Source organism: Triticum aestivum, chromosome 2D (assembly GCF_018294505.1).
Source record: "Triticum aestivum cultivar Chinese Spring chromosome 2D, IWGSC CS RefSeq v2.1, whole genome shotgun sequence".
Lineage (NCBI taxonomy): Eukaryota > Viridiplantae > Streptophyta > Magnoliopsida > Poales > Poaceae > Triticum > Triticum aestivum.
In genome coordinates, this window is record NC_057799.1 from 118,991,131 (window position 1) to 118,999,905 (window position 8,775).

An 8,775-nucleotide genomic window follows, 5' to 3' on the forward strand; every position below is an offset into this window, starting at 1 on the left:
GCACACCCAAAGTACTCCTACGGTATCCGGGAGTTGCACGATCTCATGGTCTAAGAAAAGATACTTGACATTGGAAAAGCTCTAGCAAACGAAACTACACGATCTTTTATGCTATGCTTAGGATTGGGTCTTGTCCATCACATCATTCTCCTAATGATGTGATCCCGTTATCAACGACATCCAATGTCCATAGTCAGGAAACCATGACTATCGGTTGATTAACGAGCTAGTCAACTAGAGGCTTACTAGGGACACGTTGTGGTCTATATATTCACACATGTATTACGATTTCCGGATAACACAATTATAGCATGAATAATAGACAATTACCATGAACAAAGAAATATAATAATAACCATTTATTATTGCCTCTAGGGCATATTTCCAACACCTACTACACACCTCAGCCGGCCCTGCTCCCGACGCCACCCCCACCACAGCCGGCCAATGCCTACTACACTCCCCAGCCGGCCCTACCGCCTTCACCATCGTATCCGCCGGCACTGCTTCCGACGCCACCCTCACCTGCGACGCCGAGCTGGGATCAAGCTGCCTTTCTCCAGGCCATGAATAAATTTGCTGCACAAGGAAACTCATGTACGGATTGGATCTTTGATTCAGGGGCCTCTAGTCATATGTCTGCATCTAGTAATTGGTTATCTTCTTGCACTAAATCTCCTTTCCCTTCCATTTTCCTTGGAGATGGATCATCTATTCCTATATATTGTGTTGGTCAGGCTCAACTTCCCTCTTCCACCAAACCACTTTTACTTCGCGATGTTCTAGTTGCACCCGCCCTCATTAAAAATCTTATCTCTGTTCGCCAATTTACTTGCGACAATCTAGTTTTGGCTGAATTTGACCCTTTTGGTTTATCTGTGAAGGATTACCTGACCAAGGCCGAGATCGCTCGCTTCAATAGCTCCGGTGATCTTTATTCACTTAATGGAGTTCCTGCCGCCACCCCTCCAACATCCATGCTGGCCTCCGTCGATCTCTGGCATCGTCGCTTGGGCCATCCCAACCCCGCTGTCTTAGCTTCTATGCTTAGTGAATTTACCATACCATGTAATAGGGACTCTCATAATTCTGTGTTTTGTGAGTCTTGTCAATTAGGCAAACATGTGCGTCTTCCCTTTAGTTCCTCTAGTTCTTGTAGCACTTATCCCTTTGAATTAATACATTGTGATTTATGGACCTCTCTCATTGCAAGAGTTTCGGGTTTTAAATACTACCTTGTTATCCTAGATGATTTCACCCACTTTGTCTGGACTTTTCCTCTACGTAACAAATCCGAGGTCCATTCTCTTTTCCTTAATTTTCAACGCTATGTGTCTGTTCACTTCTTCCTCCCAATTCGCTTTATCCAATGTGACAATGGTCGCGAGTTTGATAACATTAAAAATCATACTTTCTTCTTACAACATGGCATCCTGCTTAGGTTCTCATGTCCCTACACATCCCCTCAAAATGGTAAAGCAGAACGCTCTCTTCGCACCCTCAATGATATAGTTCGCACTCTCCTCATTCAATCATCTATGCCTCCCAAGTTTTGGGCTGAAGCCCTACACATGGCCACCTTCCTTCTAAATATTCGACTTTCTAAAACTAAACCCAACACTACTCCCTATTATTCCCTCTTTCTTTCCCACCCCGACTACTCCGCGGTTCGTGTTTTCGGCTGTCTCTGTTTTCCCAATGCCTACGCCACTTCTGCAAATAAATTGTCACCACGCTCTATCCCATGTGCTTTTCTCGGCTTCTCTGACGAGCACAAAGGCTATCGCTGTCTCGACCTTCACACCGGACACGTTCATGTCTCTCGTCATGTCACGTTTGCTGAGCACATTTTTCCTTTCTCACAACGCACTACTACACCATCCAACACCCCTAGCTCCGCAAACACCCCCTCTCCCCGTCCTTTTCAACTATATACTCCACTACCTGCCGAACACAACTTATCACCACCACCATTAACACCCACCATAGCCAATCCCAACCATACACTCACCCCACCCGAGACGTCCCCAACACCCCCGGCCCCTGCTCCCTCCCCAACACCCCCGGCCCCTACTCCCACTCCACCACCCAGCCCTGCTCCCACTCCACCACCCAGCCCTACTCCTTCGCCCGACTCTTCCGCTGCGCCGGACTCACCAGTACCCACCTTACCCCCTCGTGCTATTCCTACAGCAGCCCCGATTAATGATCATCGCATGCGTACTAGGGCCAAATCAGGATTTCATCAACCCCAAGACCGCCTAAACCTTCATACCTCCGTATCTCTCACTTCTCTTCCAAAGAATTACCAAACTGCTCTCCTTGATCCCAATTAGGCCGCTGCCATGCAAGAAGAATATAATGCTTTACTTCAAAACAACACCTGGCAACTTGTTCCTCGTCCTCCCAATACAAATATTGTTTCTGGCAAATGGATTTTTCACCAAAAGTTCCACTCCGATGGGAGCCTCTCACGATATAAAGCCAGGTGGGTTTGTCGTGGCTTTTCTCAGCAACAAGGAATTGATTACGAAGAAACCTTCTCTCCTGTTGTTAAACCTAGCACCATTCGCACCATTCTTAGTGTTGCTGTCTCCTCTTCATGGCCCATTCACCAACTTGATGTTAAAAATGCTTTCCTCCATGGTTCCCTTCAAGAAACTGTCTACTGCCAGCAACCTCTGGGTTTTGAAAATCCATCCTTTCCAACTCATGTATGTCTTCTTCAGAAATCTCTCTACGGTCTTAAACAGGCCCCACGAGCTTGGTTTCAACGCTTCTCCTCCTTCATTCAAACAATAGGCTTCACTCCATCTCTCTCCGACACCTCTCTTTTTGTGTATCATCAAACTTCTGACACTGCCTATTTACTTCTATATGTAGATGATATCATTCTTACCGCCTCCTCTCAAAAGCTCTTAGATCATATTGTCTCTCTTCTTAGATCTGAATTTTCTATGACTGACCTAGGACTCCTTCATCATTTCTTAGGCATTGTTGTTGTTCGAGATTCCTCCAGCCTTTTTCTTTCCCAACGCCAGTATATTCTTGATCTTCTTAATCGTGCTGGTATGCTTGACTGTCAATCATCTCGCACTCCTGTCGATACTAGTTTTAAACTTTCGGCTACCGGTGAACCCTTTTCCGATCCTACTCTCTATCGTAGCCTAACAGGTGCTCTCCAATATCTCACCATTACTCGTCCTGAAATATCTTTTGCTGTTCAACAAACATGTCTCTATATGCATGATCCCCGGGTTCCTCACTATAATCATGTTAAACGCATTCTTCGGTATTTAAAAGGAACTCTCAATCATGGTCTCCACCTCAATAATTCTTCTCCAAACTCGCTTACCGCATACTCTGATGCAGACTGGGCTGGTTGTCCTGACACTCGAAGGTCCACTTCCGGTTTTTGTGTTTTTCTTGGTAACAATTTGACTTCTTGGTCTTCGAAAAGACAGGTTACAGTCTCACGTTCGTCGGCCGAGGCTGAGTATCGCGCTGTGGCACATGCCGTTGCAGATACAATCTGGATTCGGCAGTTACTCTCCGAGCTACACAGGCCTATTGAGCAGGCCACTATTGTCTACCGTGACAACATATCAGCAGTCTACATGACCAGCAATCCAGTTCAACACCGACGCACAAAGCATATTGAGATTGATATTCATTTTGTTCGTGAAAAGGTTGCTCTTGGTCAGGTTCGGATGCTTCATGTTCCCTTTACGGCTCAGTTTGCTGACATTTTCACCAAGGCACTGCCTACTAAGCCATTTCAAGATATCTGTTTCAGTCTCAACGTCGTCGAGCCTGCCGTTGATACTACGGGGGATGTTAGAGTAGTCATTATGGTATACGACTTCTAGTCCAAGTCAGTTTTGTATCCCTACCCCAAGTCGGTTTGTACCCTCTTATATACTCTTGTATGCCGCACCAAATCATCAATAAGCAACAGTTTTATTCAGCTTTCAATAACTCAAGACCGATACTTAGGAAATGGAGACGCTCTTGTACTAGCTTTCACTTCGTGCCTTCGTTGTTAAGCGATTGTTTACTTTTGCAAATATGTGAAATCCCAAGTTTGGAAAAATGTTTTGAACTAAATTACTTTATAAGATGAATCGAAAGATGCAACGAGGTCGGCTGACAGCATATACGGCGAGCAGAAACGGAGGGGTCATCGACGAGGGAGAGAGGAGTTGTTGAGTGGCTACTGGCAAGCTGGTAGCAGCAGTTCAGTGAGGGTGGACTATTTATACACGGTGACCCTGACGGAGCTTATCAGGAGCTCATGGATGGTTCCGAAGTGATTGGGGAAGAAAGCGGTAAAGACAAGGAGTAGCAACGTCTTTGTGACGGGATCATACATGGTAGTAAGATGCAGTGGTTAGCCCTCTTGACGCCCCGTGAAGTATTTTCTTTCTTGGCTCCTGGGTGTTTTCAAGCCATGTCCCTTTGCTCGCCTTGATCCCATGTACACGGCATGACACGTTAGGACAAATCTAAGCTATGGTGGTATGGCCACCGCCACACACTTGTGCACCTTTCGCTCTAAGCCTCTAACCACACATTTATTCTTACAAGCTCACTATCTCGAAAGCCCTGCATATCACCATCTAGTATAAAAGTACCTATTACAGAGCCTCATCAGTAAAATCATCTCTCTGCTGAAAAGATTTTGGCACCCCATAAGCTCTCATCCATATACTATAAAAAGCTTGCAAGCAGCTCCAGACGTTGCTGTGATTTCAACAATTCTAGTGACAAACTGCACTTGCCTTCAGCCCCAAAGGATGTTGACGACAAGAGACTTGTTTCCAGAATCCTTTGTTTTCCACTGACCACCGACCTTTTGAAAAGCCACTCCCCAAGCTTGCCGCTGATCATCCCATGCTGATTTTCTCCCTGACTGTCCTACAAGCCCTTGTCTACGCATCCCACAAGCTTGGCCATTGGACTGGCCCTGTTTAACTTGGAGCACTTTTCAGATGCATGCAAATTTCTTCTCCCACACTGTATACAGAACAACTCTTCAGTACAGCAGATGGTACTCTAGTTTTAGGACTATATGGTTCTCCCTTAGCCGTTGATGTTAGTTTCATTGTCAGGCGTAGCGCTTTGTGGCTTGATGGAACTTAGCTGGGATCACGTACTGCATTTTATTCGGAGAACGTACTCCCTCCGTTCCTAAATATAAGTCTTTTTAGAGATTCCAATACGAAATGGTGAATCTATACTCTAAAATATAGGAACAGAGGGAGTACATTTTAATAAAAATGATCAGATGGCCGAGTTGGTCTAAGGCGCCAGATTAAGGCTCTGGTCCGAAAGGGCGTGGGTTCAAATCCCACTCTGGTCATATTAGTTTTTTGTTGTTCTAAAAAATAATAGAGAAATAAGAGACACACAATTTTTTTCCTATCGAAATCAATCGTGCGCCGATCAATGCATCAGATACATGCATTTTTTTTTCGAGTGATCAGGGATATGCATTGACCAGCTACTAAATCAAGTCGGCATAAAAGCAATTCTCAGTCTTGATTTCTTGAACTAAGAAAGATGCATAACCAAACAAAAGAGGGGGGGGATGAACCTGCGGAGGCGCCTGAGCATGGCAATTCTCAGTCTTGATTTCTTGAACTAAGAAAGATGCATAACCAAACAAAAGAGGGGGGGGGGGGGGGGGGGGGGGGGGGGGGGATGAACCTGCGGAGGCGCCTGAGCATGGCGCAACCGGGACCCGAGGACCCAGATTCCTGAAGATAACTCGATGTGCCTTTTCATGGTGCAGCAATTACAAATAGTCGGTCTTGAAATAATGCATATATCCTTGGGAAGCATCAGTACAATGATTTTATGCATTCAAGGAAGAAAGTTCAGCAGACGAAGAAGAGGCAACGCAAGCATTGGTTAGCTACTGCTTCATACAAGGATCAGACCACTCACCCACATACTACTACAGAGAGTAATTCCTACTAGGCCTGAGGCTGCAGAGGCGCCGGAGCTTGGCGCAACCGGGAGCAGACGACGGAGAGCAGCCCGACCGCCGACGCCGCAGCGAGAGCCCCGCCGGCGCATGCCGTCCCGTCGGCGGCGAGCTGGTACGACGCGCACACGGGCGCGGCGACGAGGTCCGCGATTAGCGCGGAGGACGCCGCTCCGACGGCGGCCAACGCGAGCAGCCACTGGAACGCGGTCAGGACGACCAGGAGCCTGACGTCGGCCGGCGGGGGCGGCGGCTGCTGCTGCTCATACTTCAGCCAGCACGACTCGGCCAGCAGCAGGAACGCACCAACTGGGACGCCCACCAGCAGCAGCAGCATGCATAACCTCCTGAAAAATTCGAATAATTTGTCATGCGTTTGGTGTGACGAGAGCCAGCCGTCGATCCATCCGCGAAAATACATACTGGGAAAGATTATAGTACGACGGAAATGTGCTTAACTGGTGTGGGTCCTCGAGAGTGAACTGGATCACGCCTGGGACGCAGTCCTGCGCGAGGACGGCCAAGACAAACGCCGTGATGTCGAGGGCGAGGCTGCCGCCGCTGCACACGACGATGAGCCACCCTTCAGCAGCCATATGAACGAACCAACCTAGCTGGAAGCGAGTGTGAGACGGCGAGCCCTACCCTTTCCACCCTTGCTTGCAGTCTTGGTTACAAGTTGTTGGCAAACACATGGATCGCTTGGGTGTGTCGAGCCCTGTTGAAGCCCCGGGTGCTGAGGTGTTTCCTTTCTTGGCTCCTGGTGTTTTCAAGCCATGCACCTCTGTTCACCTTGATCCGGTATACCTCCTCAGTTGATTTACTCATCGTGGTATTAGTTCAAATTTAAACTAAAACCACAACGAGTAAATCGAAACGGAGGGAGTACGTGACAACGTACATGATGGTTAGTGGGCTGGACTAGCCGGTAGAACAAATCTAGCTATGACCACTGCCACACTTGTTCTAACCTTTCGCTCTTTTCTTCACATTGAATGTTTGTGAGCTGCACATCAACGTTGAGCTGCACACGGTGTAATTGTGTGAACATATGACAATAATGTGAATTACTTTGTTCAGTCAAAAACGCTCTTATATTATGGGACGGAGGGAGCATTTCTGAAGCACGGCAACGGCTCTGCAGTTCACTTTACCCCGAAACAAAGTCGTGGAGGTCGATTCATCCATTTTTACCTTTGTGCAACCAGCATTCCATGCAAGCAACAAGATTTATTTTTCAGGAAAGTTTGAATTCATTTTTTTCTCAAAATTTCGCACAATGATCAAGTGACACTTTTCAGATTTCCTCGTTCAAGCGATTTACCACTAGGCATGGACACCAAGAATCTACGGCAGGGAATGAACTCCTGTTAGCTTGGTCTATGATAAAATGGTGACCAGATGTTTCAGAGTTAGAAGAGAGCATCAAACATATAATAAACAGGGGGGACTAGAGCAAAGTCTTCCCCCCTAATCTCCACCGACGATTTTGTGGATTTGCCTCCTCACTGCATATCGCTATGAGGCCAGTGGCGACTTTGTGCCTCGGCTCTGGCTAGTAGATAGGTTAGGATTTTAGTCCTCATTTCCTCACAAGAGCGGCGCTCGGGCGGATGGCGACGCTTAATTTTCGAGGTTGGTCTTTCAGGCTCTGATCCTCCTCGAGTTTGTTTATCAGGATGGATTAGACGGAGCTCTAGTGTAAATTTACATCGGCTCCTATGGGCGACGAGGTTATGGTTTCTCACTGTGTGTATGAGACGGACAAATTTTGTTCAAATTCTTTGATCGATTCAAGGTTCAACAGTGACCGCTACGTTCCTATACATTGGTCTAAGGGTTACGTGCACACAGACTTCTCGACTGACTCGACAAGGTCATACCGGCGAGGCCGCTGCGTCACCACATCTCTGTTACAGTGTTGATCTTGCCGCCTTCTTACACTGACACCACATCACTGTGTGTAGAAAATCCTTACTTGAGGATAAATGAATAGATTGGGGGAGAATGCATCTGGTGCACGCGTAGTTGCGGTGCAATCGGTGCATTGACAACCGATTAAGATGTTCCCCGTCTCGGTGACGAGGTGGGCGAACACCGTGAGACCGCCGGCGCCCGCGGCGCGCTCTCAGAAGAGCTGGCCCACGTTCTCCGTCTCGGCGACGAGGTGGGCGAAGCGGAGATAACGTCCGTGAACGCCCGCTCCTCCGACGCGTTGGACGCGTGCCCATGGCGCAAGCCGTCGATGCCCCGGAACTCGAGCCGGGGCGCTTCGCCCACCTCGTCGTTGAGATGGGCCATGAACACCGACTCCTCCGGCGTGTCAGACGCGTGCCCACGGCCTGAGTCATTGATGCCTCAGAACTCAAGCCGGGGAGCTCCGCCCGCCTCGTCGTCGTGCGCGGAGATATCTGGCATGAACTCCGGCTCCTCCAGCGTGAAGGGCCCGTACCTACGCCATGTGTCGTCGATGCCTCGGAGCATGAGCCGGGTCAGCCCTACCTCGCCGTCGCCGCCCGCTGCAGCGCCTCCAGAAACGACGAGCAGAACAACGAGCAGAAACGGCGCGGCCATCGCGTTGGCACGACTGCACTCAGAGCGCGTGAGAGAAGGGAGTTGCTGAGTGGCTGCTGGCTATGGCTAGCTAGGCTGGTAGTTGCAGTGCAGTGCAGGGGGTGTGGCCGCGAGGGTGGGGTATTTGTACACGGTGAAGGTGGCTGTCAGGCATAGGAATGGAGAGGTAGGAGCTCCATGGTGCGGAAGGGAGCGAGGAAGAAAGGAATAAA

General features: G+C 48.5%; 1 non-coding gene across 1 annotated transcript; it reads left to right on the forward strand.

The window, feature by feature from the left end:
* The first annotated feature begins 5,281 nt into the window (after window positions 1–5,281).
* Window positions 5,282–5,362, forward strand: TRNAL-AAG (transfer RNA leucine (anticodon AAG)). The gene has a single exon. It is a non-coding gene; the product is annotated as a tRNA-Leu (tRNA).
* Window positions 5,363–8,775: the final 3,413 nt, after the last annotated feature.